Here is a 2429-nt window from a genome sequence, read left to right on the forward strand (position 1 = left end):
CGGTGCGAACCCGGGAGCGCCCCGATGTGTGCTCCAAGGTGCGGCGTGCACGAAGTCGGACCCCGGTTTGCCCCGGGTGCGCACCTCGCGTGCACCTTGGTGCGCACACCTTGGCTGGGTTGCGCGGCCTGGTGGGCACCATGGTGCGCACCAAGGAGCGCTCCGAAGTGTGCTCCAAGGTGCGGCGTGCACGAAGTCGGAGCCCGGTTTGCCCCGGGTACGCACCTCGCGTGCACCTTCGCCGGGGTGGGCACCTCGGCTGGGTTGCGCGCCCTGGTGCGCACCAAGGAGCGCTCCGAAGTGTGCTCCAAGGTGCGGCGTGCACGAAGTCGGAGCCCGGTTTGCCCCGGGTGCGCACCTCGCGTGCACCTTCGGCGGGGTTGCGCGCCCTGGTGGGCACCATGGTGCGCACCAAGGAGCGCTCCGAAGTGTGCTCCAAGGTGCGGCGTGCACGAAGTCGGAGCCCGGTTTGCCCCGGGTGCGCACCTCGCGTGCACCTTCGGCGGGGTTGCGCGCCCTGGTGGGCACCATGGTGCGCACCAAGGAGCGCTCCGAAGTGTGCTCCAAGGTGCGGCGTGCACGAAGTCGGAGCCCGGTTTGCCCCGGGTGCGCACCTCGCGTGCACCTTCGCCGCGGTGGGCACCATGGCGTGCACGAAGTCGGAGCCCGGTTTGCCCCGGGTGCGCACCTCGCGTGCACCTTCGCCGGGGTGGGCACCTCGGCTGGGTTGCGCGCCCTGGTGCGCACCAAGGAGCGCTCCGAAGTGTGCTCCAAGGTGCGGCGTGCACGAAGTCGGAGCCCGGTTTGCCCCGGGTGCGCACCTCGCGTGCACCTTCGCCAGGGTGGGCACCTCGGTGCGCACACCTTCTCAATGTTTTCTTGCCTTTTCTGGAAATTGGTGAAGGCAGCGCATCAAAGGTGCGCACCTCGGTGTGCTCCGAGGTGCGAACCCGAGAGCGCTCCGAGGTGCCCACGAAGTCGAAAGTCGGGTTAATTGCATTGTTTTCCCCGGGTGCGCTCCGAGGTGCGCAACATCGGCGCGCACCAAGGAGGGCTCCGAAGTGTGCTCCAAGGTGCGCACGATGGCGTGCACCTCTGGTGCGCACGATTCGGAGCTCGGTTTGACCGGGGTGCGCACACCTTGGCTGGGTTGCGCACCTTTTGTGCGCTCCAAGGTGCGCACGAAGTCGGAGCTCGGTTTGCCCCGGGTGCGCACCTTCGCCAGGGTGCGCACCTTGATGCGCACGCCTTGGCTGGGCTGCGCACCTTGGTGGGCGCCATGGTGCGCACCTTTCGTGCGCTCCAAGGTGCGCACGAAGTCGGAGCTCGGTTTGCCCCGGGTGCGCACCTTGGTGGGCGCCATGGTGCACTCCGAGGTGCCCAAGATTGGTGCGCACCAAGGAGCGCTCCGAAGTGCGCTCCAAGGTGCGCGCGAAGTCGAAAGTTGGGTTAATTGTCCGGTTTGCCTCGGGTGCGCACCTTGCGTGCACCTTCGCCAGGGTGGGCGCCTTGGTGCGCACACCTTGGCTGGGCTGCGCACACCTTGGCACCCGCGTTTCCTTCATTTTAAATTTTTTTTTTTTACAATCTCTCAAGTGGGAAATTCTATAATCTCAACTTTTTTTGCCTTTTCAGGAAACTTTTGAATGGAGCGCATCATTGGTGCGCTCCGAAGTGTGCTCCAAAGCTCTCTCCAGCTGCGTGCACCTGCCCCGGCCGCGCACCCGGCCCCGCCCAGCTTCGCTCACCTGTCCCGGGCGTCTGGTGCGGAACCTTAGAGTAAGAAACATCACCGTGCACCTTGGCCAACGTGCGCGACTCGACCGAGCGCGCACTGGCCGAGGTGCACACCGATTTCACCTGGGTGCGCGCGCAGCACCTCGGGCGCACCGGGGTGCGCGCACAACGCCCGGGTTGCACCGTGGCCTGTGTGCTCGGGGCGCCTCGGGTGCGCGCTCGGTGTCGCCCCCGCGCGCGCGGTAGTGCGGGCAGCGCACCCCGGCCCGGCCCGGCCCCGACGAGAACGCAAACGGGCAAAAGGTTTATTCAAATAGCATTGCGATGCCCGGCGAAAAACTAAAAAAGGGTGCAACACCGGGACTTCCCGGGAGGTCACCCATCCCAGTACTACTCCGGCCCAAGCGCGCTTAACTGCGGAGTTCTGATGGGATCCGGTGCACTAACGCTGGTATGATCGCACCCGTTATGAGCTTGTCGCAGTGTGTACTTAGCAAACCGCGACCCACGTGCGAATCCACCCCGGCCACCCACCCCCGTCGAGGTGCACACCCTCCCTCGCGAAGTGCGCCCCGTTCGCCAAGTGTGAGCCCTGCCCGGGTGCGCGCACCTTGCTAGGGCGTCGGGTGTGCACCCGGCCCGGCCTACGTGCGTGCACCTGTAGGGGGCGTCGTGTGCGTGCAGTGTCCCGT

At 66.2% G+C, this 2429-nt stretch overlaps 1 non-coding gene across 1 annotated transcript; it reads right to left on the minus strand.

The window, feature by feature from the left end:
• Window positions 1-2083: 2083 nt before the first annotated feature.
• On the minus strand, window positions 2084-2202 carry LOC131867870 (5S ribosomal RNA). Its single transcript, XR_009366401.1, has one exon. It is a non-coding gene; the product is annotated as a 5S ribosomal RNA (ribosomal RNA).
• Between the last annotated feature and the right edge of the window lie 227 nt (window positions 2203-2429).

This window comes from Cryptomeria japonica, unplaced genomic scaffold (genome assembly GCF_030272615.1).
Source record: "Cryptomeria japonica unplaced genomic scaffold, Sugi_1.0 HiC_scaffold_185, whole genome shotgun sequence".
In the NCBI taxonomy this organism is placed as follows: domain Eukaryota; kingdom Viridiplantae; phylum Streptophyta; class Pinopsida; order Cupressales; family Cupressaceae; genus Cryptomeria; species Cryptomeria japonica.